The sequence below is a fragment of the Talpa occidentalis genome, unplaced genomic scaffold, assembly GCF_014898055.3.
Source record: "Talpa occidentalis isolate TD23 unplaced genomic scaffold, MPIMG_talOcc4v2.1 talOcc4.8, whole genome shotgun sequence".
Lineage (NCBI taxonomy): Eukaryota > Metazoa > Chordata > Mammalia > Eulipotyphla > Talpidae > Talpa > Talpa occidentalis.
In genome coordinates this window covers 101745920-101772197 of record NW_023605194.1, presented here as the reverse complement: position 1 = coordinate 101772197, position 26278 = coordinate 101745920, and the positions used below count along the sequence as shown (strand labels likewise).

Here is a 26278-nt window from a genome sequence, read left to right as displayed (position 1 = left end):
ACGGAATATTTAGAAAGTTGCTGACTTGATAGGATTATTTACATACTGAGTAAATTTATACACAACTGTTTTCTGATTTTGTAATAAAAAATTTGACTAGATATTTGACTTCTGCTGTACTGTGTTAATTCCCTCATATTTTGCACATATTCTGTAAGAAGTATCTTACTGACTTGCTCTTGTGGTTATAAAAATGTGCATTTCTCTGTTTTTTGGGTGACTAATAGGCTTGAAAAGTAATCATGCCAGGTTGAAAATCTCTAATCTATACACTATGCAGTAGGGAGACATTGGAGGCTTTTGAATCCAGGCACTGGGCATCAGAGTAGTATTTGAAGACAAATAATGCAGCAGCATTTAAATGAATGTGAAGGTCATGGAGAATAGCTGGTGCTTTTGGAATACCTGAGGCATACCTTCAACTAGACTGGGTACAGTGAACATACATACTATAGATATTTTGGTACATGTCACGGGTTTTGTGTTTAAAATGATTTTTAACGTATTTGGGATTACATAGAGATGACTAAGAAATGGTCTGCATCAGTCTGAATTGAAAGGGACAAATTTGAGAGGAAGAGGGACCAGTAATGACTGGGGCTACACTTGAAATTCGTGACTTTGATTATTCTGAACAATCAGTTATCGTGCGAGAACTGGATATATGGTCTTCTGTATTTTCTATGAGGAGTATGTTAAGAATAATATCTTAGAGTAAGTTTCCAGTGGCTGTAGACAGAGGATAAAGTAAAGGAAGCTTCTTTGTCAGGAAAACCAAAGAGGTTGTGTCTGGAGATGAAAATGAGTTCTTACCTTTTTTTGGTAGTAGTGGTGATGGCATTACATACATTAACTTCCTGGGTAGTCTCTTGGACTCATAATGAGAACTTCTAGCTGATTTCAGGGCTCAAGTATTTAACAAGTCTGCTATAATTGTAAACTGGTAATTTTTTCCCCTCCGAAGATGAGTGTTTAGCAGAGGGATAAAGTTTTACTGTTACTTCAAAGAGAGTAAAAGCAAAATTTTTTTGTCCGTCTCTATTTTTCCTTCCTAGGTATTGCCAAACAAGGTCCAGCATCTTCTTGTCATTTAATATGGTATCTGTTGGTGATTTTGGCAAATATACTCTGATAGGGGAAAAGAAATTTTTTCCACTATAGTATTATTAACATAACTTTATGAAACATCTTAAAGACACTGGGTATATTTATTATTGTTCATCTGTTAATGTTCATTCTGTATGTTTTTTTCTGAGTCATACAGTTTTGCTCCTAGAAACGACATGTTTTATTTAGGGTGTTGTCTTCAGTTTTCTAGCCTAACTTCCTTGAAAATATAACTGTTGTTTTTCTAGGTTTTCAAGAAATCTAGAGTTAGATGAGAGGTTTCATAAAATTTTCTTCCAAAGTTAGCCTTTTGTTATTAAAAAATAAAGCAGTAACTATGAGTTCTTTAAGTCCATCAGATATACCAGGCCCCGGCACATTCCACATACTCTGCTCAGTCATTGTGTTGTAAGATACCCTGACGTCCATCTGGTGTGCGATCAAGAATTATTTTACGGGTTCCTCCCTTGTTGCCAGGGGTTAAAGTCTCAGTGCTATCTAGCTATTGCCAGCCACTGAGGCCTGAGTTTGATCCCCAGTCAGGGAGCTAACCCTCCTGTCTTGCCTACAGCTCCTATCAGCAGTGTATTTCAGTAGAGCTGGCTGTTCTGCTCCCCACTCTGTCTCTGGTGGCTCCTCCCTGCTCCCAGCCCTGCGTGTCTGGCCTGGACCCCAGTTCTTGTATGCATTAAAAAAAAAGAATTATTTTACTGCCACTTTCTTATTTAAAATGATCATAAGAATATTAGCTAAACCTTGAAATTGGATTCAAAGATAAAACTGTTGACTTTTGGTAAGTTGTTTCTCTTGTATCAGATACAACAGAAACTTGTGTTAGTTTGTAATCTGTTCATTTTTTAGTGTTTTTGGTTGTATTCAGTAGCTGTTACTCCTTGGAAATTACAAAGATAACTTTTAAATAGTTAATATAGCCTATACATCTATGGTAATTATGTCAATGTGTGTGAAGAAAAGAGACTGTTCTGATGGGTTTTTTGAGTTAAAAGTGAGGTAATTTAATTGAGAGCATTTGCCCAGACTACTCCAAATCTGCGACAGTGTCTTATTAGTATAAAGTGAAACTTTGTAGAAAATGCCAACAAAATCTTACTACAATGTATACAGTGTCAGAACTCATCACTCCCAAATAGAAATGTCCCTAGTGCTTATTCTCCTTCAGCTATTTATTCTTGGAGGAGAATCAATTTTTATATTGTCAGATGTTATCTCAGTTATTTATGAGAACCGTTAGTTAATGTAGTTTTCTGTATTGGATCGAAAGCTAATTTAAAACTTCAAGTGTATTATACAGTATTCTGTGCATTCCCACTTGTGTTTTTTCTTGAAGGGAGTGGATATTAAACACCTTGAATATATTTTCAGGAAAACAATACCTTTAAATTGATTGGAACAAATACAAAATAGCATGTGGGAATGAGCAGAAAAAGCTAGTCTCTTATTAATTAATCCATAGTTTCCATCAAGCTGGGTGAAATCTTTAAAAAGAAATGAGAACGATCTCATCTATAACTTATAAACTGGCCTTTTATATGCTTTATCGTATTCTTCATATATAAAACAGGTTAAATGATGTTGACTGTAAAATCCTATTTAATCTATATTGTGTCCAAGATTTTTTTTAAAGCCTGATCTCTCTCTATAATCTCTTTCAGAAGATAAAAATTTCTCAGAATTTTAATCTTATTTTATTAACATTCCCCTCAACTGATTGTGGAACAAAGTTTATCCTCCGTTCCCTTTGCTTTTAAAGGTAGGTCCAGGCCTCCCTGGTGGTACCAGGGGTAAGTCCTAGCACTATGAAACTATAGGCAGTCACTGAAGCTTGAGTTTGACTCCCAGACAGGGAGCTAACCCACAGGGCACAGCAGACCTCTCCTCTCTCCCTGCTGCCCCCCTCAGCAGTGTATTTCAGTCTGTCTATTCTGCTCCCCACTCAGTCTCTGGTGAATCTTCTCCCCCTCTCCTTCTCTCTCCCCGCCCGCCCCCCCCCCTGCGCACTTCTGGCCTATACCCCAGCTCTTAATGCATAAATAAATACAATAAATCTTTAAAAAAAATAAAGCTTGGTGTGGCAGATCTCTCCGGCCTCGCCCGCAGCTCCCCTCTGCAGTGTCTTCAGTCCGCCTGCCTGTTCTGCTTCCCACTCTGTCTCTGGTGAATTCTCTCACCCTCCCGTGCCTCTGACCTGTACCCCAGTCCTTGTACAAATAAATAAAATCTTTAAAAAAAATAAAGCTTGGTCCTACTTTCCATTTCCCCTCATTTTTACTTTTCTCAACTTACTACAAGATCAGACCTATAAGAAGAGAAATACTGTTGTGGACCTATTTATTTTGGATGGTATTTTAGAGGAAACAAGCACAGGCCTCATTTCTCATTGTCACCTTGAACCATTCCTGTGGATGGTAATTGTCAAGAATCATACTTGTAACCACAAAGAACAATACTATTGCATTATCTTCCAGGTAAACTCTTCCTATGTTTGAATTGATTTTTGTGGAAAAGTAGCTATAGAGTTGAGGAAAGAAAACATTTGTTTATTTTCCATTGTAATCCAACTTTCCATTTCAAACTGCCTTTATTCCCAAGCTTTATCGGTGTCCTACCAGCAAAACTTTATTTCACTTAAAGCTGTTCTCCCTCTCTTACACCTGTCCTGGTCATCATTTAAGGACTAACTTAAATGTTTCCTCCTTCACGAAATTTTTCTGGTCACTTGGGTTGGAGGTTAAACTTTTCTTTATGGGATTTTTACTAGTTTAGTTTGTGCATCTTGAAGGCATTTTCCTCTGTAATTGTTATATGTAATTATTAAGTGTACAGATCCTGTCTCCCCTTTTAATTGCACAGTGGTGAAGCTCTTTGGTTGACAGTTCTGTTTCCATGGTGTTTTATAATATCTTACCAATCCATAGATATTGTGATGTGTGCAGTGTTTGTCAGACATTCTTATAGTAAGTCAATGAGCAGCACTGAAGGGGCACAGCCCCAAAGTATAATTTTAAATTTAACTCTTAAAAATTTTTATTATTTGAATGTAATATAATTTAGACTTAGGATTATTTTAAGAGTTAATCCAAAGTTAATTCGTGGAATTGCCTGGTTAGGTGATAATGATTCAAATTTTACTTAGTCACCATGGCTAGCATCAGTCACAGAAGCAAGTCAAAAGTAAGAACAAGAATTCTAGGCATGGCCTTATGAAGTCCTAAGCCCTGGACTTCAAGTGGTAGCATTGGATTATATTTAGGTATGTATGCATTTACTTTTACTGCACTGTGAACTTTTATGCACCTTTAGTCAATTAGATCAGCAGTATTTTAAATTGTATATTTAATCTCCTGTAAGATCCAGGAAAAAAAAGTTGAGACTAATTTTGGCTTACTTTTGTACCAGTGTCACTGTAGTGATGCCACTCATTTTGGCATAAAAATTCAAAATTTTCTGTAATTCTAATGAGGAAGAGAAGCTGGAAGACAGAGATTGGTATTTCTTTTTCTTTTTTTTTTTCTTTCAAAGATTTATTTATTTATTTATACAAGCACTAAGTACAGTCAGAAACGCGGGAGGGTGAGAGAATTCACCAGAGCCAGAGAGGGGAACAGAACAGGCAGACTGACGAAATACACTGCTGAGGGGAGCAGCGGGCGTGGCAGGAGAGGTCTGCGCGCCATGCGGGACCCTCGCTGTTGGCGGGGGATTGAACCGGCACTGCCTAGGCTGTGGGCAGCTTTGCAGCCCAGCGCTCAACTGCTGCGCCACCAGGAGAGGCCCGACATTGGTATTTCTTGGTAACTTTCTTTGAACCTTATTTTTCTGGTTTGTAAAGTAGGACACACTATCTGCTTTACCTATTTTCCAAGGTTGTCCTTAGGCTAATGTGAGCAAAGTATATAAGAAAGTGTTTTGCAAATGGAAAAATCTACACTAATGTAAGACATTACTATTGCTGACACCAGTATTACTGCTAGAAGAAATTGTGAGTTGTTTTCTGAAGGTAATAGATTATGGTCCTTTTAACATTTAGCTAGTAGCATTTGTAGTTGTATGCATCTTTTTGGTGTGTGTAAGGAAGTAAAACCAAGTTTTCAGATTATTTCTTTATTTGGTTGTCCAGGTTAATACTTCTCTGGATCATTTTAGAAGTAGAGAATTCATGGCAGATTTTTTAAAGAACTTTTGTTTGTTAAAGCATTTTTAGACTTCAAAGAAATATTATATGAAACTCATCTACACCAATGTATCTCAAATAGTTTTGATCATTTTGAGTAAAAAAGATGAACTCAAAATTCTTTATTTTCAAGAGTTCCTGAAAGTAGAGTGTTTCCTTATGTGTAACACACACACATACACACACATGTGTATTCTAAATGTGTTTTTGGAATACATACTTTCAGAACAAAAGCTTTGTAATTATATTGCTATGAATATGACACATTTACTTCTTTTTGATTGTTGAAATCTGTCATTCAGTATTTAAACTTGAATGCTGCTTAAACTTAGACCATAGCCAGAAACTTGCTTAAAAGTGTTAATAAAAACAATGTGAAATAGAAATCTCATGGCTGTTTTTTAAGAATTCGAAGAGAAATTTGAATTACTTTTATAACTATTCGTCACTGAAAAGTATGACAGTAAATGAATCTTTATATTATGCCTCTGATTATCCCCAAATAAAAATTGCTTTTATAGAGTAGACATTTTGAAAGTACATGTTAGTTTTTTTTTAAGATTTATTTTTGTTTATTTATGCATACAAGAACTGGGGTATAGGCCAGAGGTGTGGAGTGTGGGAGGAGAGGATTCACCAGAGTGGGGAGCAAAACAGGCGGATCTACTGAAATACACTGCTGAGGGGAGCAGTGGGCTAGACAGGAGAGGTCTGCTGCACCATATGGGTCAGCTCCCTGGCAAGGGATTGAACTCAGGTGGCAGGAAGAACAGCTGAGGAAAGATGTTGGAAAAGCAATTGACATTTATTAAGTGTCTATTTTGTGCCAAAAAGCCAACTAGGTAATTTCTCATTTTAAGTTCTTACATGGACCCAATTGAATATGCATGGTGCTGTCTTCAGTTTACCTGTGAAGAAACTGGGAAACAGAGAAATTAAGTAATTTGCTTAAGGACCCATAACTCACTGATTTCAAAGACTCTATTTTCTCACTGCTTAGTATTCCCTCTATAATGGAATTGGTTTGTCAGAAACAGAATTGGAATACCTCTTATTTTTACTGCTGATGAAGTTTCTTTAATACTTAGCCTTTCTGTGTAGGATCATAGTAGGAGCCTTGGTTTTCAGGGCTAACTGGAAAAGCCAGGGGCTTGGCAGGTCACTAGCATGGACCAGGTTTGAATATGGGTCATGTCATTAAAACTTGAAAGTTGGGTGTTAAAGTGTTTCTGGTACTTCTGTTTAAACTCTTGCCATGAGGATAATGCTTACTTTGTAAGTAAACTTTATTGCTTGGCTACATTACTCAGAAAGGGGCAAATAGAATTTGACCAGAATTGAGAAACAATCATTCAAATATGTTAAGAATTGATTAATAAATCTCTATCTTGCCCAGATATACTGTTTACGTTATCTGAAGTTACCTGGTTCTAAGACTGTTTTATAATTGTACTTCATGGTTTCAATTATAAAATGAGGAGAGATTGCTAGATTTTGGAATGTGAGATCTCAAAAGAGTCCTTATTAAACCAGAAATCCTAAAACAATCCATCCAGGTGCCCTGATTGTGCTGGGCATGTGTCTGTGTTTAAATAATGTCTTTAAGTCTTTCAGTTGGAGAGGATGTGTCACTTTGTGTCTCTGGTGAGAAGTCCTGTTTGTTCCTCTTTGGCCCTCTCAAGACATAGAAAATATCATCCTCTCTTTAGGGACAGAGAGCATAGCACTCTGGGAAAGAAAGATAGAGGGTTTTCTCATTTATGCCTCCTTTAAAAAATTATACTGTTTCCTTCCAAAACATTCTTTGTTCTCTGTTTCTTACACTCCTTATTTTCTTCTATTTTTGTGGAGTACTGAGGTCAGAAAGAAAGGTTAAGTACATAGTCTCCTACGTGGATTGCTCATTTTCTTCTGGTAATTGAATGTTAACTTGCATTGTCAGGGTACATGGTAATGTTTTCTGCCTCTGGAATGTTTTTAGTGGTCCAAAATGTTCACAATTTCCACTTAAACTGTTTTTAAAAGTAGTGTTTAAATATTATTTATGTAGTTTTTCGGGTATAGTTCACACATTAAAAAAGTCTAAAAAGGTATTCAGTTGGGAGTCATCATCCTTTGTTCCACAGCTGCCTAACTACCTAAAGATGGTGGGTAATTTTAGTTGCTTGATTATTCTTTCAAAGATTAAAAAATAAATCTGGTTATAGATCCATATAAAAGAAATGTTCCCTTATTTTTTCTGCTTTCTATTTACATATCTGCCTCTTAATTATTTAATATAAAATGTAACTTGGGGCTCTTTCTACATCAGTATGTGAAGAATGTGTGTGTGTGTGTGTATGTATGTGTGTATGTGTAACTATTACAGATTATTCATACTGCTACAATGAATATCCCTTACATATATGATCAGGTAAATTTCTGCTAGGCTGATGTGTGCTTGCGTTTCTAATTTTGGTAGTTGCTGTAATTTCAGTTTACCCTACTACTAGCATTGCATTAGATCCATATTTTCCATATCAAGTTGCAATTAAGGTTGGATGCAACTTTTCAGTCAGATAAAATTTACATATAATAAAATTTAACCTTTTGATATATAAAATTCTTTGCATTTTTACGTGGGTATAGTTATGTAACCATAATCACAATAAAAAGGAAGACATTTTCATCAAGCTAGAAAGTTCCCTTGTTCCATTTTGTAGTCATTGCCCCCTGATTAGCCCAGTCTGCCATTAGCAATCAAGCCAGTTTCTATTCTTAAAGTTTTGCCTTTTCTAGAATGTCTTATACATGGAATCATACAGCGGGCATCACTTTAGTATGGCTTTTTTTCCCCCACTAAGCGTAATACTTTTTTCACTAAGCATAATTCAGTCATACTGTTGCATATATTGATTTTCCTTTTTAGTGCTGAGTAGTTCTTTGTTGTACGATATACTGAAATTTGTTTATCCATTCCTCAGTTGATGAGTATTTGATGGCTTCCAGTTTTTGGCAGTTAGGAAAGTAAAGCTGTTACCAGGATCTTATATCCCTCCTGCTTTAAACAACCATTAACTTACTTTCTGTTTCTAGCAATTTTCCTATGCTGGACATTCCATATGAATGGAAAAATACATGGTCTTTCATAATAGATGTCATTCATTTAGTATGGTTTTCCAGGTTCCTTCATTATGTAGTATGTATCAGCATTTCATTCCTTTTTATGGCCAAATACTACTCTGTTGCATGGATATACCACATTTTGTTTATCCATTTAACAGTGATAGATGTTTGGATTGGTTGAAACTTTTGACTATCATGAATAATGCTGTTGTAAAAATTCATGTTTACATGACTGCATTTTCTGAATAATGATGAGAATCTCTTCATACACATATTTTCCGTCCATAGCTCTTTGGTGGCCTTTTCAAATATCTGCCTTCCTTTTGAACTTTTTATTTTGAAATAACTTTTTTCAACAAAAGTTAAAAAAAGAGCAGAACATTTCCATACACCTGTTTCTCAGGTTCTCTTATTGCTAACCCCTTATAGAACTATGATATATTTGTAAAAATAAGAAATTAATATCAAAACAATACTACTTAACTAAATCGCAGGCTTTTTTTTTTCTTCATTTTACAAGTGTTTCCATTGTCATCATCTTCTCTTCACGATCTAATCCAGCACCCTACATTACATTTTGAAAAATTATATGTTTTTCCTTGAGTTGTATCTGTATATATTCTAGATATAAGTGCTTGATCAGACTGAGTGCCACTTTGTAATTTTCCAGAGTTCTACAAAATATTTATTTGTAACCCAATCATTATTTATCCAGTGTTTTGCCTACATGCAAATATGTACCAAAAAAAGCTGATTTAATTTACATAATATTAGAGGTGCATTTTCCCCACTTATATAACAAATGGATGTGTTCCAAAAATTGTGAAAAATTGTATTTTTTCCCACCATGGCTTTGTAGATATGTTCTCAGAAAAATATTCTTTTATTGCTGAAATATTCCCAGTGTGGTGTGAGTAATTTTGCTGACAAACGTAGGGAGAAACCCACTGCAAAAATGAGGATGAAGCTGCATAGAAAACCTCTAAGGGTTTGGGATGCTGGCCTGGGATCTTTTGCATTGAATCAAATATTTAAAAAAATAATTTTAATTTTTTTTTACAGTGAACCTAACTGCAGAAATATTTGTACCTTAGCAGTTACCAGCAAACACACTGCTTCCATTGGAATTAATAGAATTAATTAACCTAACAAATATTTATTAAGGATCTATCTATCTACTGTGTACCGCTCTGTTTTAGGCATTGAGGATGCAGCTATGAACAATAACAAAGACCCTGCTGAGTACTTGGAGCTTCCGATTTAGTAAGGGGACACACACAAACAAAAATATGTAGCTTGTCAGATGTTGATACCTACAGGAAAAGACAACTTTGAGAAAGGCCACATTTGGAAGGCTTTACTAACAATGGAATGGTATTTGAAGAAGGAATGAATGAAACAATGGACCCAGTTTGTGGTGAACAGAAAAGAAAACATCACTGACTTTGTAGGTGACTGTCTGGCATGGTGAGAAATGGAGACTTCAGGCCAGAACAGTTTGGTGGTGACAGATGGAAGGTGTTGACATCAGGAGGGTTATGGGGGGAGGCTTGGTTATGGAGGACTTTGGCATTTATTCTGAATGTAGTGGAAAACTACTTAGAGGAATTCAAGGACTTCAGGAAGATCAGCTTTGAATAAAGAAGGATGAGATGATGGTGACAGTGGTGTTAGTGGCCAGGAATTCAGTTTTAGAACAAGTGGGGCTTGAGATGCCTATTTGTGATTCAAAGAGGAGGTGTGAAGTAAGTACATAGCTTGGAGTTCACTGGGCCACTGATTAAAGGCTGTGTGTTTGTGTGTGTTTCAAAATCACACCTGATAGCTCTTTATCACTGGAAGTTTTTTTTTAAGATTTATTTTTATTTATGTATGCATACAAGAGCTGGGGTGTATGCCAGAGGTGAAAGGGGTGAAAGGATTCATCAGAGACGGAGTGGGGAGCAGAACAGGTGCATCTACTGAAATACTGAGGGGAGCAGTGGGTGAGACAGGAGAGGTCTGCTGCGCCATGTGGGTCAGCTCCCTGGCTGGGGATTGAACTCAGGCTGCAGTGGCTGGCAATAGTTTCACAGTGCTGAGACTTTAACCCCTGTACCACCAGGGAGGCCCCTATCATTGGAAGTCTTATTCTCTAAGTAACGTAAGTCCCTAGCACAGCGAGTGACATGTGGGAGGTATTTAATATTTGTTGAATAGGCTCGAAGTGTAAATCTTTCTGTAATGATAGATTTTAATCTAATAGCTTCTGCTACTTAAAGTGTATGTTTTCTTTCAAACTTTGACTTAATAAAAAAGTTTATCAAGTCACAAGAAAGTTTGATAACCCTTATAAGCAGTAATTTCTGGAAATATGTAGACAGTAATAAGTAGAACTTGCAGCTGAGCTGGAGTTATTCACACTGTCCCATAGAATCTCTAAATCTGACCACCATGTAATAATCAGCTCTTGTCTTGATCCTAGGCTTCTTGTTTTGATCCTAGGCTTCTTGTTTTGATCCTAGGCTTCTTGTCCCTAATGGCTATTGCTTTGCAATATTTAGACTGTATAAGAAGTCAAGTTGATATGCAGCATGGGTAATTAGTAACCAGAAATGGGCGTTTTGGTAGCAACTGTATGTTGGCACTGTTCAGTGGACTTAATGTGCTTTTGAAACTTACTTTGGCCTAACTTTACCAGGCTTAAGACTTCCTGTGGTAGTCTGTTCAGGTTGCCATAACACCATAAATGCATAACACGATAATGCAGATTGCAAATTGAATGGCTTAAACAATAGGAATTTATTTTCTGCAGTCCTGGAAGCTGGCATTTCAAAAAATCAAGGTTCTGACTGACTGTTTCTGGTGAGGAATCTAGTCCTGTCGTCTTGGCTTGCTGACAGCTGCCTTCTCACTGTGTCCCCTGATGACTGTCCTCTGTTAAAATGCAGAGAGAGCGAGCTCTGGTGTTTGTCACTTGTTAAAAGGACACTGATCCCATTGGCCCTACCCTGATGACCTAACCTTGATACTTCCTAAAGGCCCCACCTTCAAATGCCATCACAGTGGGGGTTTAGGGTTTCACTATGAATTTTGGGGAAACACAGCTCAGTTCATAACACAATGGCAGCATCTTTTCTTTCAATGGGGTTTTTATGCATTTTCTTGTGTATGGGAGAAAAACATCTTTTAGGTATTTATACCTGAGGCATCATTTTAGGAAATGAGAGTGAGTTGTGAAAAATAATGCAAAGATTTAAGTTTACTGGGAAGGAAACTTTAAATTTCTGAACTGCTTACATTGTCGAATATTTGAATATATGAAACTGATTACCTATAATACAAAGAGTAACAGTAATACTTAAATGTTTCTTTATCCTGATAGAATTGATTTAGTGAATTAAGAAATTGTTCATTTGTAATTAGCATTCAACTAATGTACTAAAGTTCTTAAATTCTTTTCTTAAGTAGGGTAAATGTGCTCACATACAGGTTTAATTGCATTATTAATTTGCTCAGCATTTTCTTGATATAATCGACTTTTGCACAGACTGAATTACTAATTAGTGGAACCTTAATGAATATGGTTTAATTTTACTACATAATGTGGTCTGATACATCAGCCACAAGCTTTCTCTAGGGAGGTATTGAAATAAGCGGTGTCTCCATAGAGATTTTATATTGGTGTCTATTTCATCCCACCCTTGACACTGCTTGAAAGGACCTGTGATCTGCAATAGGTAGAAGCAGCCCCCTCCCCCACCGCCACACACAAACCCAATGGATCTGTATATACACAAAACATCTAAAAGTATTTGTAGTTCTTTTTGATAGAAAGTAAAAAAGGGGTTTATATTTTGATATCTGTTATCGAACTAAGTTTAAAAAAACAGTAATACAACTAGTTTGATAAAAGTTTTCCCTGCCCATTGACTAAAAGTTGATCTCTTTTCAGATTTTGAAATTAGGGTAGGTATGAGGTAAAGTAAGAATAATGTATCTTAGGATGTAGCCAGACCTTGTCAAAATTCTACTCTGGTCAAATCTCCTTGAGTTTATTAACACATGGACTCTGAGCACACCTGTCAAAGCAGCATGACTCCCCTTGCAGTGGAGTTAGTTAATATAAAGGAATAGGAGGAATAAAACTAAAAAGCCCCCCTCTCAGCTTTATCATTTTTTTAAATGATGAAGAGGAGAATTTTGAATTAACATTTTGTGTTTGGTTGGTTGAAAAGTTTTTCTTGCGGTGTAGTAATTTATATTTTTATCTATTTGGACTTCACTGCCTGAAGCATAAACATGATCTCTGCGACCATTGACCCAAAAATAATAGGACCAGGATACCGTCAGTCCCATAGCCCTAGATTAGAGTTAGTTCAAATGCATTGAAAGGCTGCTCAACATAGCCACCGCCTGAATTTCCAGATAATCATGAATTGAAGTAGACATGGCAAAGAACATAATAAAAATTTCATGAAATAGTCTCAGGTAATTTGGGGGCATCCAGGTAACATTTTTGAGGAAGGAGTGCAAGTGGTAGAAGTCACTGTGGTGTGAAGTTCTAGGAGGGCCACATGGGCACACCTGAGGCACTTTGTCACTTGCTAAGTGTCGGGAGCTTCTGTGCTGTGTGTGGTGGGTGCTGTACTGCGGGGTGCTTGGGGATACACAGACAAGTGAGACATAGTGCAGGGAACTCAGTCCAATAAGGGCTGTTCTCGGAGGAAAATTCATGCCATGTGGTGGAGGTGCAGTGATGGGTGGTGTGCAAGAGCAGGAAAGGAACTTGCACATGCAGGTGTCAAATGACAAACCTGTAGCTGTTTCTGTTAAAAGGATTGCTGGTTTCCCAGCAGTCCCTTCCATGCACTTTCTTCAGTTTCATTGTACATTAGAATTCTGTAATACTTAGGGTTCTGGTGATAAGAGTATCCTACATGGTATTAAAACACCCATTAATGAGCGTTGAATGGTAGAAGATTCTAAGGCCTTTTAAGCAGTGTTTCCTGTACAGTCATTTTTCACCCCAAATATACAGAGCTCTTTCTAATTTTTTTCCATAAAAGGTGTTTTGGCAATTTTAAATTATTGCACTAATACGTCTTTTTGTTAAGGAAGATTTGTTAAAAGATTTTCCTTTGTTTAGTATTAGCAAGTGGACAGTGAACAAAGCTGGCAGATTTTTGTCAGACATAAACAACTTTGCATCCTGTTGATCAAACAGAAAATACCTAAGTAAACATCTGTGCTAAAAATAGATTCCTTCAGGTTTTTGGTTTGTCACACCAGGGGTGGAGTCATTAAACAGGAAGAATGAAATCCAGTAAACAGGAATTGCATGCTGAAAGACAGAGTTTTGAAAGGGAAACAGGCCTCGCCTCTGAGAAGTTCAATGGATATATCACTATTTTAAGTACCTTAAGAATGCTGGGTTTAACGAGTGCCAGTGGTCATCTCTTTCATCTCTTTTACCATGACAAGTGATTTTTGTGATCTTTGTATGCTGCAGGTTAAAGGTCTCAGAGTTCATTCAGTTGTTCACAGTTTAATCCATGGTGCTGTTTAGCCATAATGTTTTAAATGCTTTTTACTAGAAGGAGATAACTTTCCATTTTAGGTACATATAGAATTAGTATAATTTAGAACAGCTAGTGTAGTTTCTTATAGTTTAACATAGCCACATGATTTTACCTATATATTCAAGAAAAGTTGGGAAGATGCCAGTACAATATTTAAAAAGAATACCCCCCCTTCCTAAAAATCCAGCAGGTAAACAGCTTGCAAACTTGAACCTATCTTTCTCCTCGAAAATGGTTTTTGTTTTGAAGATGTGTATTAATTCCATTGACATTATTTGTTAAAATATTTTGGGGTGTTTCTTTTACAATTGTGATGTTAGGTTGTATTATAAACATCAGAGAACTCAGGATCTTCTGTCTGCTGGGAAAATGAGAACAGGAAACCATCATAATGTTTGTGGAAGACTTTTAATTGTGAGCAAAGGGTTGAAATGATAATCCTCTGCAGACAAAAAAGTAGAAGCAAAGTGAAAAAGACCTGCTTGTTATTAGCAGATGGGAGCTGGAGGAGAGAGTTTAACAGTGATAATGCCAATTTAATATCAAAGGGTTGATCTTATAAGCTATGATATTGAATCTATACAACATAATATCTTATGTAGCAATACATAATTTTTTATTGAAAAAATATACTCTAGTAACCTAACCTAAAGCAATGTAGGTAAAAGTAAGTGTTCTTCCTCTATGCCACGAACCCAGAGTCTTTAATAAGTTTTTATATACTTGGAGAATCCTACCAGCATAGAGTTTTAAAGATTAACCTCATCACATGGAATCATTTATATTCACATATCTTGCATTTTCTTTTAAATAATATTTCCTTGAGATGTCCGGAGGCCAGCTTATTCCATTCAGAGGATGTGGTATTCCCCTGCCTGTGTCGTCATTTTACCTCAGTCGTTTCTGAAGGATGGACATGGAAGGTTTTTCCAGAGTCCATGCCCTCTTCTACATTGTGCCTCGGTTCACGTAATTATATATGAGTGTATGTGTGATTTTTGATGCTTTTTGTGAACAGATTTCTAGATTAGATTCCTGATAGTGGAATTACCAAACTAAGTGTATAGATGTGTAACATTTTGATAAGTATTGCCAAATGGCTCATTGAAAAAGCTGTACCAATTTATATTTCTACCAACAGTGTGTAAAAATTCATGCCAGCAATAAATCTTCATTAAGCACTTCCAATTTTGTCAATCTGAGAAATGAAAAATATGTCACCATGCTTAGATAACATTTCTTTGGATTCTGAGTGAAGCTGAACATATTTCCATATGTTTACTGGTTAAAATTGAAGTTAATTTTACCTTGTTACCTATATGAAAGTAAGAAATTTACTAGTAAGTGGAGACAAGCTAAACAGACACTGGGACCCTGGCAGCCTCCCTTCTGCGGTCAGAGAAGTGCTTGGCTCGGAGTGTCAGCTGTGTGTGGGACCTGCACACAGAACACAGACCAAAAGAAGACCCTGTGTCTTCTGAGTTTGTACCCCAAAAGCCTTCCTCCACGACGCATACATCTAAGATTACAGCAATAACAATTTCATTCTTTATGGCAAGAATATTATCTAGAACAGTTGGAAAAAAAATGACTTAATTTAGATATTTCTTTTTCTTTTTTAATTTGGGAAGTAAAAAAGAACAGATTTGTAGCTTTGACAAAATGAGGAATGTTTTTCTTATTTATGATGCATCCAGATTGATTTCTGACAAAACCAATAAGCAATTTATATTTGCAGTATTTGAAAATAAATTATAGGATGAAAAAATCCTGCCATACATTGGCAAGCTGAGGGTGCCAGATGATCAAATGTTTCATTTCAGTGTCTGCATTTCGTGAGTCAGTTTCACACAACAGCTGCTGTGGAGGAAGGATTGATTTACCAGAATATTTCATGGCTTATAGGAAAAAACATAGAAAAATAATGTGAAAGGCATTTGAGCAGGAAAGGGTAAACTGAACAAGTTTATTGCTAGTAAGAAGATGTCTTAAAAATATAGTTCTAAAAAGAGTTATTTTTGATCTTTAGTGTTTCAGTGTCTTAAATTTCAGAAAGCAATAATTAATTTTTAAAGTCCTCTTATTTCTAAGTAGTAATGATAACAGCAAACATTTATTAAATATGCCATGTAAAACATTTCACCTACATTATGTAAAGAACATATTTTCCCAATTTTCAGAAGACTGCAGTGACCTCTCAGGGCTGATATAAATAGTAAGTGCTGATGCGGTAGAGGTGGTCTTAGAATTAAGGGATCCTGGTTCTAGAACTTATGCTCGTAAGCACTGTGTTAGATTGGAGTCAAGTAATCAAGAGGAACAAATGTAATTTGTATACAGGACAATTATTATTAAGATAGTAACTATTTTTTTAAAAACATTAAAAAATGTTCCTTGAGTAATTTTCAAGGATTAAGAAGAAATTTGTTCTGTGTTGATGAAAAATAGTTTTTTTCTGCTATTCTTGGTTCAGATCTTAATCATCTTTTATTTGGGCCCCATGTATAATGTGAGGATCCCACACTGAATGTTCATAAAAGTGACATACACATGAGAATATGTTTGGAATGTCTGTATTCTCTATCTTATGGCATACTCATCAGAATACATTTTCTGGCACAAAATATTCCGTGGGGCGTGCAACTAGTTGACTCATAAAAAGAGGATTTGTAAAAACCATGATATTATAGTTTATCTTCACGGAAGGCTTGGGTGAAATTTTTGAAATTTTTATAGCTGCAGTCTCATTTAATGCTACTTATAATGCTCAGTAAAAGCTTGATAAAATGTTATGTCATTTCTTTAAAGTTGATATTTGCCGGGGAGGGAGTCATATGAAGTAGATGTTTCTGGCTTTTTTGGCATGGGGAATGAACATGGTGCATATGGGGCAAAGTGTTTACTTGACTCTGAACAAATGCCTCCCTTTTTGACACTTTGTTTTTGCCATGTAGATCTTAGCGTCTGTAAATGCAGCCTCCAGTAATAGAAAGAAAAGAATATGGCACTGAGTTGTGTGCGGGGGATGTTGAGACCAGATAGTCCAGATGTGTGTAGTCAGTTTGTTTAAGGACGTTATTTTGTAGGAACCAGAAACCCATCTCCTGTTTTCTGTGTGTGTGTGAGACATATTCCTTCCTTTTCCTTCCTTCCTCTCAGAAGGGGGAATCAAGCACTGTTGAGTATTTGGTGGGAGTCCTTGAAATCCACATTTTTGTTCTTTTACTACAGATGTCTCCATGAACCATAGTTTTGTGTTTTGAAAGCGCATCTAATTATTGTCATGCTTTCTATATTATTCTGCAACTTGCCTTTTCATCAGCCATATTTTTTGAGGTCTCTCCATGTTGACATATATCTGTTTCATTTATTTTAGTTGGTGTATAGTATCCCATTATATCATAGGTAATTTAGTGCCTTAGTGAAGGATGTTTTAGTGTGTTTTCCTGTGGCATTTATGTGTTGTCAAGTAGAGCAACTCAGTAAATACTTGATTTAATTTTGGTTTGACTACACTTAAGCTATCATTAGTGTGCTCCCATTCTTCCTTAATCTCATTTCATTTTATTATTTAAAAGAAGTATTATAGATCTCCAGTCATTCCTTTTCTCATATTCAACCTAGTGAATTTCTCATATTCAACCTAGTGAATTTCTCATATTCAACCTAGTGAATTTCTCATATTCAACCTAGTGAATTTGAACTGTGATCCAATTGCTCAGGTACTTGCTGCCTAACTGCCTGATCTTTTTTTTTTTTGGAAGATTTATTTATTTATGCATACAAGAGCTGGGGTACAGGCCAGAGATGCAGGGGGTGAGAGGATTCACCAGAGACAGTGGGGAACAGAACAGGCAGACTGACTGAAATATACTGCTGAGGGGAGCAGCGGGTGGGACAGGAGAGGTCTGCTGCGCCATGTGGGTCACTCCCTGGCCGGCTGGGGATCAAATTCGTGCTGCAGAGGCTGTGGACCGCCTCATAGTGCGGTGCTCAACCCCTTGTGCCACCAGGGAGGCTCTAACTGCCTGATCTTGATCATCTTCTCAAGTTATGCATTTTCTAGACATTTATAAGTAACAGCATTCCTACTGTAAGAAACTGCTTCCTACATCTTGGTGGGTGAAATATTTATAGAGAAAGCAAAGCTAAAGCCCTTTAGACAACTTTGATCAAGTTCTTCTGATGGCTTTGCTTATAAAACAACTCTCTGACTCCTGATTTCTTTATTATAATAGTATCAGAAAGTACTGCTGAGGACTTAGTGTTTCCACAATACAGCTTTCAAAATACAGGCTATGTAGAGATTAGTGTTGGTAGAAATATGTAACAAAGCACAGGTTATTTTACAATTTCCCATTGTTGTATTAAAAAAATGTAAAGTGAGGGCCTCCCCGGTGGCGCAGCAGTTGAGCGCTGGGTTGTGAAGCTGCCCGCAGCCTCTGCAGCGCTGGTTCGATCCCCGGCTGCTCCCCGGCCACCAGAGGAGGGTCCCACATGGCGCGCAGACCCCTCCTGCCGCCCGCTGCTCCCCTCAGCAGTGTACTTCTGTCCTTCTGCCTGCTCTGCTCCCTGCTCTGGCTCTGGTGAATTCTCTCACCCTCCCGCGCTTCTGACGGTACCCAGTGCTTGTATAAATAAATAAATAAATCTTTAAAAAAATATATATATATATTTAAAAAAATGTAAAATGAAACAGGTGTAAAATTTTTATATGCTACGGCCAAAATATATCATCAATTCAACTTGTAAACTACTTAAAAATGTATTGAAATATCTTACATTCTTCTTTTCATACCCAATCTTTGAAATCCAGTGTGTGTTTTACACTCACAATATTTATGATCTATGTCATAAAGTATAACCAGTTATAGAGAACAGGAAAGCACAATGTTGATCTCTAACCTGCTAGACAATCTTAGGTCCTTTGAAAACTGTGGTCCTTGGTCCAGCTTTAGTGTGAGTTGTAGTTACTGCCTATCTGGAAAGCCAGAAAAAACAGGATGTGATCCTGTAACGAAATCTGAATAGTAACCAGGACTTGGCTATAGAAATAGTGCTTTAATTTTACCCAAGATTGTTTGGGAGGTTAGAAATGTATATTGTGCTTCCCTATTCTCTGTATCTGGGTGTACTTTATGATGAGATCATAAATACTGGTTTCAAAGGTAGCCCATACTGTAGCAACACAAGTCTGATTATACAGGTTGTACTTCTTTAAAGTACTTTCAGTTCTGTCATCCAGTTGTTTGGTTCTTTTTTTTCCTGTGTGATCTCATAGTTGCTGTCAAAGATAATGGCTTATCGAAGGAGCCAGTTCAGGTTGGTGCTGGTCATCTGGATTGATTTGAAATTGAAAGATGATTTAAGTGCAGTTAAATGACCAGTTTTTTTTTAATGTTTTATTTTATATAATTCTTACATCATTTTTCATCTTTGTACAATGTATGCATTTTCATTTTGGTTATATTCCCGATACAATTGCACCCACCCCCCCCCTTATTTTGACTCTAGTTCTTCCTCTCCCTGCCCCTCCCTAATCCCCCCCCCATAGTGTGTCTCTGGTTTATAGTTGCTTGTTGATTTTGATTATTACTTTGCATTGATTAGTCTTTTTCCTGGTCTCTTATTTAGGTTTTCTATATTCCTGCTATGAGTGAGACCATCCGGTATTTTTCTTTTTCTTTCTGATTTATTTCGCTGAGCATGATCCCTTCCAGCTCCATCCATGTTGCTGCAAACTGCATGTGTTTATCCATTGTGTATATGTACCACATTGTGTATATGTACCACATCTTCTTGATCCAGTCATCTATTTTGGGGCATTTGTGTTGTTTCCATAGCTTAGCTATTGTAAATAGTGCTGCTATAAACATAGGTGTGCAGGTGCCCTTTGGAATTACTGTTTCTGTGTCATTTGGGTAAATACCTAGGAGTGGAATTGCTGGATCATATGGAAGCTCTCTGTTTAGTAGATAAATGACCAGTTTTGGACAGAGCTTATTAACTGATTTTTTTAAGCCCCCCCCTTTTTTGTGGTTTTCAAATTGATTTTATATGGAAACCCAACTTTCAGAAAAATTAAAAAAACATACTAAGCACCTGTTATGGATAAAATATTGTGAGGGATGTGGAGAATGAATCTAAATAAATAAGACCCGCTGTTCCCTGTCTTTTAGGAGCCAACAATCCGATGAAAAAAACATAAAAAACAAAAAAAAGCTAAAGTGTTGTGTGTACCTTTGGCTAGAGAGTAAGATGCTTGGGGAAGGCATTTTGAGAAGTAGGGAAAAAGGCCAGTATTATTAGTAATTTTGTGTGTGGTGTTGGAGTGAGGAGTTAGGGTATCTGTGTTTCAAATAGGGTGTCTCGGGCCTCCCTGGTGACCCAGGGGTTAAAGATAGCACTATGAAGTTATCGCCATCCACTGAAGCACGAGTTCTATCCCGACCAGGGAGAAACCCATATGGCGCGGCAGACCTCTCTTGCCTCACCTGCTGCTCCCCTCAGCAGTGTGTATCAGTCAATCTACCTGTTCTGCTCCCCACTCTGTGTCTGGTGAACGCTCTCGCCCCTCTCACCTCTGGCCTGTACCCCCAGTTCTTGTATGCATAAGTAAATAAATCTTTAAAAAAAAATAAAATAGGATGTCTCAAAAGTTTATGTCTTGAGCTTCAGAAATACAACAATTGTGTGAAATCGATAGAGTGGGCAGACTGATTAATGATAGGGAGATGCATTATTGCCGCTGCATCAAGGGAGGAGGTCTTAAATATCAATAGATGCTTGTCAGTGGAAAGGACATGTTGAGGAGAAATATTAGTCATCTGGACCAGCATCAACTCTGTAGGAGAGATTATTTAGGAGAAGACTCTTTGGCATATCATATTAATTTGTCATGATCTTAATGTGAGAGTATTGAGAATTAAAAGTTAGGGAAACTAAGAAATTTACCATGTGGACTCATGTATTTATAATTAATTTAACAAGTGTTGTATATCTTAAATGTATTCCTGGTGCTCATTATCTTTATTTTAGCTTTCTGATTTTAAGTTTTGCTATCTTATATCTCCTTGGTCAATGAAGAGTTGAATGCTTGCTGTTTGTCATTCTCTTTGATTGCTTACACTTTTATATTGGTGCATTACTATATTCTTTCAATAATCTTTTATTTGCCTTACACAAGTTATTCAATTCCAGTACTATCTTTCATTAGTGTTAAAGTTATCTGGTTCAGTGGAAATGAGGTTACTGAGATGCAGAATATCAGAACTGGATTGCCCTTGGAAATCTTCAGGTCCAGTGACATTTTTGCCTGTATATTGAAGCAGCAGGGGAGATTGAAAACATACTCACCCCAGTGTCCCACACCCAGGGATTTTGATTTAATTGACTTGGAGTGTGGCCTGGGCACTGGGCTTCTTAAGTTTCCCTAGGTGATTCTAACGTGCAGTCAAATTTGAGAACTGCTGTGATAGTTCCTCATTCTGTAATTAAGATAAAGTAAGAATCAAAATTAAGAATGTCTACTTTGAGAAACCAAAATCTTTAATAAAATTGGTTCATTTAGCATGTCTCTTCAAGTAAATGCCCATATTGGTGGTTTTGATCATTTAGAAGTGTAGCTAGGGATGGGGAATCACTCATTTACCTGAATTATCAGTGGTTTTCTAAGAGGGAGATTTGCTTGGCAAGGTTAAAGTAAAGGCTCAATTAGCATCTGGGTGTGTGAATAAAAGGACTGTGTTGTAATTTTTAAACATGTTTCTACATCTCAGTCCACAAGTACTATAGCCAGCAATGATCTTCTCTTTGATTAACTGACTGGTTAAGAAATTTGACCTTGTACCTTCCATAAGCTGATTAGCTTCTTTAGGTTTTAGTTCCATCTCAAATGGGGTGTTGGATAGATGTTCTAATGACTTTTGTAACTTTATGATTTTATAACCATAAAATATATGGCAGTATAATTGCAAGTAAATGATAGTTTACCTTCTAGAAGTACAGAGGAGAGTGTTTGTTCTTAATGGGCTAATTAGGAGATTGTTGATCTAGAGTTAGTTTGAACTAGAGAAATAAGTGGGGTTTTGCATGTTGGTGAAATGGCAAGAAAACCTACTAGGTAGATAGGATTTGGAAAGGGCAACAAAGAGGTGTATTCTTTCCCAATACAACACTTGAGCATTACTAAGAAGTAAAGGAGGCATATTTTATTACTTTATATATATGCTTCCTTTTTTTTTTTTTTTAAAGATTTATTTATTTATGCATACAAGAGCTGGGATACAGGCCAGAGATGCGGGGGGCGAGAGGATCCACCTGGTGGCAGACTGAAATACACTGTCGAGGGGAGCAGCAGATGAGACAGGAGTGGTCTGCTGCACCATGTGGGTTGCTCCTTGGCAGGCCTGGGATCGAACTTGTGCTACAGAGGCTGCAGACTGCCTCATAGTGAGGTGCTTAACCCCTTGTGCCACCAGGGAGGCCCTATATGTTTCCAATTTTTAAAATTGGAATCCTTTTACTCATAAAGTTGTCTTTATACTTTGGAGAATGCATGCCTCTAGTATCTTTGAACTCAGATTACAATTATGTTCTTATGTAACCTTTCCACTTTCTTTATTGATTCTGATTCAGATTAGGTTAGAGAGTTGAGACTGCTGCAGCGCAGGGAGGGCACAGTGCAGGATCTCTATGATCGGAGCATTCGGGTAAAGGAGAATCCTGGAGCCCTTTTATTGTCATATTACCAGGTACACGGCAGGCAGAGGGGTTTGGTGGGGCATGAGGCTGGCAGGCCTCCCAGACCCCAGCAAATCTTCACTCTTTCTGGGCTCTCTAGCATTCTCTCAAGGGCTCTTTGCTGCTGCTGCTTCTGCTGCAGTTGCTCTTTTTTTACTCTTGTTCTGCTGCTCCGCTGGTGTCCCCGCGATGCCACCCTATGAGCCCAGTCTCTGAGCCCAGGTGTGCTCACCTATGCATATCCACACCCTACTCTAGGTGCCCGCCATCAGGAATGCACGTAGGATCTCAGTGGTCTAGCATTAATGCTAATGGCGGGAAGGCGGAAAATCCTGACAATTTTCCACTTACCCTACTATATCCTTGATGAATTTGTACCATAAACAGTTTCTAGAGATAGGTAGGAAGTTGAGTTAGTGATTGCCTAAGGAGATTTTAGAACTTAGAGACCCTTGATTTAATGTTTTTTAAAAACGCATTTGGAGTCAAAGACCCAAAGGGAATCAGTGACTTTCCCAGGAGGATCTCAACCAGGATTTGATTCCAGATTCCTCTGTATGTGACTATACCACTGTGTAAGAATTCTGCATTACACCGGATGGAGGCAGAGGTTCTGTCTTGATACTGACTGAGGATAATCGATGTGTCATAAGTACATTTCTATTTGCCCATGATAGATTGCATTTGTATAATCCATTAAAAAATACAGTACGCACCACTTTTCAGGAGCTTAAATATTTAAAGCAATACTTTTCAGGGATGAAATACTCCATTTTATTAAAAAAACTGGAATTTGTGAAACTGGATTCCCACAGTACACGAGCTCCAGGGCAAGACTGGCGCTTGCCCATCACTGATTAAGTGGTGGCAGCTGTTGGAAAAACGATGGTGGTTGCTGCCCACACCAGAGTTCCTGCTGCCTGTGGACAGTACCCCCACATCCCCTCCCTGTGTCCGGTTCTGAAAGCTACTTACAAGTGGCAGTGGGTGGCAGGCATTTTAATGCCCTCCACCCGTGACCCCACCTGTGAGCACCTCTAGCTGCAATGAGTTCGATCTGGGCTGGCTGTTTGCCCTCATACCCCAAGCTCCAGGCCCTGGTTGATGGGACAGCGCCATCTTGGATGAGCAGCCTTTCGTTTGGGGCTTCTGGACACCGTGAATACTATTTGGGGTGAGATGGCCACTTGTGTCCTTAGAAACTCTTTGATTCCCCTTTTTGCTAAATATACCTCATTGCCGTTCCCTGAGCCTGAGTAGTTTGGCAATTGTATGCGTGGGTGAGAACCCACAGACTGTGACCTGTCCTCTACCTGGTCACTGTCCTGTGACCCACTGCAGCCCCGTTTTAGCACTCTTTCATTTGGAGTTCAGAAAACCCTTGATAGGGTAAATGAATTTATCAGGCTTTTTACGCCACTGTGGCTCTGTGGCTATCACCTGTGGCCTTGATCATGTTAACGCAGTGTGTGGGTGTGGGGCTCATGTGCCTGATTGTGGACACCTGGAGCATGAGTGCGTGTGCGAGCATGTGCATACCTGAGCATAGGAGGGAGGGGATTAAAAAGGTGGTGGTACAATGGAGTATTATTCAGCAACCAAAAAAAGATAAACTCATGCCATTCGCAGCAATGTGGGTGGATGGAACTAGAGGGAAGTGTGCTCAGTGAGATTATCCAGAAGGAAGGGGAAAACTATCAGATGGTTTTACTTGTAGCAGGAATATAGGGGAACCAAATAAGACATTGGTGTAAAAAAATGGTAACAATACAAAACACAACAAAGCAAGAATGGACAATTGTGGATTGGAGATGTGCTGCAGGGGAGGAGGAGGGAGAGGGATCGGAGGGGGCAGGGAGGAGCACGGGGGCCTGGGGTAGGGGTGCACAGGTGCATTGATGGGGGAAACTGGGGACTGCGCCTGAGTGGTTGGGGAGAGGCAAATATTGTTTGAAAATGAACAGTATAATATAAAAACAATATGAATCAATATAATATAAAAACAATATGAAAAATATGAATATAAAAACAATATAAAAATTCAACAAAAAAATAGCTAGTGTCACTGGTGTGGGGAAGATGCAAGTTGCTGTCTCCCTGCTGGGTCGTTTCTCCTGCTTGCTAACTATTAAACCTGTGAATTTGGCCAAATTCTCTTTTAAATATGCGCATGACTTGCATATAGAAATGTCATAAGCATATATAATTTTTTTTAAAAATTTGTTTATACAAGAACTGGGGTACAGGTCAGAGGTGCGGGAGGATAGGAGAATTCACCAGAGAGAGAGGGGAGCAGAACAGGCAGACGGACCAAAGACACTGCTGAGGGGAGCAGCGGGCGCGACAGGAGAGGTCTGTCTCACCATGTGGGAATCTCCCTGGCCGGCGGGGAATTGAACCTGCACTGCAGAGGCTGTCGACACCTTCACAGCGCAGCACTCAACCCACTGCACCATTGCGGAGGCCCCAAATTCTCTTTTAAACTGTTAGAGCCGATGGTGAACAAACCTGGCCTGGAATGGTTGCCCAACACCTTGTAACTTCACCAATATAAGTATGTGTAGAAATTAACATGGGGAAACATTTAGGAAGTGTGGCTACAGTGATTCTTAAATTGGGAATAGGGAACAACCTTACATTGTAGTGCGGATCAATGAAAGTTTTAAATTTTCCAAAGTGCAAATAGGTGGGACACATTTAAAAAACTTAGCCCTTAATGCCAATAAGGAATTCCCACTGAGCAGGTTTAACTTTCCATTTTGACTCAACTTCTTGCGTATTTAAAAAAAAAAATTTCCTCTTCCTTGTTTTGACAAGATCTAAGAAGATTAGAAAAAGTGAATATTCAAGCATTTCTTCTTCCCTTTGGCCTTAAACAAAGGTGGGAATGTTCAATAATCTAATTCTATCTTGAGAAGGAACATACTTCATGGAAAGGAGATAATGGACTTCTTTGTGAGAAGTTTCCAGATAATGGCACATGTGTGATGTTATCGGTTTCTCTGGTAGCGCCATTCCTGGTCATTATTTTATTGTTCTTTACCTGAATTGACTCTATTTAGAACAGGAGAAACTCCTGGAATTAGTGTGAATGATATTACAGAAGATGTGACAATTCTCAGGTGTGCTTTTTGAGTCCTTCTCAAGGAGTAAAACAATACTCTTTTGTCTTTCGGCATACCTGTGTCATTTAATTAGTAAACCTATCCTCATGCTTCAAGGTGTATTCACTTTTAAGTCAGAGCTATATGATCTTGAAAAGTAATGTGTGTCACTTGAGATATATATTGTTTTGAAGCATATATGAGCTAAATAATTTCTCTGAAAGTTGTTACTTGCAAACTTCCTTGCCCCTTATACCTTTGAGAAAAGCCTTAAGTAAAAATGGATTAACATTTTTTAGGCAATCAAAAACTTACCAAGGTGAATTATTTTTTGTTTATAATTTCTCCACATTTTCTACTCTATCCAAGAATCTAATCTAAAATGAAGCCATCAGCTAAATTCAGTTATTAGATTTAAACTCGTGAAAACCTCCTGTAGGGAATTGCTGCCCTCTGAAGTAGAATAT

The 26278-nt window shown here is 37.8% G+C and overlaps 1 protein-coding gene across 8 annotated transcripts in view; it reads left to right on the top strand.

Moving 5' to 3' along the window:
* Nucleotides 1-26278, top strand: part of RAPGEF2 (Rap guanine nucleotide exchange factor 2) — a 193192-nt gene that overhangs the window by 12633 nt on the left and 154281 nt on the right. The window contains exon 1 of one of the 8 annotated variants that reach the window (XM_054690051.1): nt 3240-4378. The exons of the other annotated variants lie outside the window; for them this stretch is intronic. The gene's annotated coding sequence lies outside the window, so the exon portion shown is untranslated. Of the gene's footprint in view, nt 1-3239; nt 4379-26278 lie in introns of those variants that run through there. 8 annotated transcript variants of the gene reach the window in all.